This window comes from Mesitornis unicolor, unplaced genomic scaffold (genome assembly GCF_000695765.1).
Source record: "Mesitornis unicolor isolate BGI_N332 unplaced genomic scaffold, ASM69576v1 scaffold32410, whole genome shotgun sequence".
Classification (NCBI taxonomy): Eukaryota; Metazoa; Chordata; class Aves; order Mesitornithiformes; family Mesitornithidae; genus Mesitornis; species Mesitornis unicolor.
The window spans coordinates 1,099-1,335 of NW_010160821.1; the positions used below are offsets into that span (position 1 = coordinate 1,099).

The 237-nt window shown below is 70.0% G+C and overlaps 1 protein-coding gene across 1 annotated transcript in view; it reads left to right on the forward strand.

Annotated features, from left to right (window-relative positions):
* The window catches only part of PCYT2 (phosphate cytidylyltransferase 2, ethanolamine), a gene marked incomplete at both ends in the record, with an annotated part of 1,786 nt that overhangs the window by 1,094 nt on the left and 455 nt on the right, over positions 1 to 237 (forward strand). The window lies entirely within an intron of this gene.

Below are 237 nucleotides of genomic sequence, written 5' to 3' on the forward strand. Positions count from 1 at the left end.
AGGACCCAGTGCACACACAGGACCCGGTGCCCACACAGGACCCAGGGTCCCCACAGGTCCCGGTGCCCCGCAGGTCCCAGCAGGCCATGCTGTGGACATCCCCCGAGCTCTGTCACAGAGCAGACCCTTGTCAGCAGCTCCCTGTGGCCGCTCCTGCTCTGTCTCCGAGGCGTTCCGGGCACAGCAGCGATGCTGTGGCCGTTGCTGCCCGCCCCGGGCAGGCCCGGCCTTGGAGGG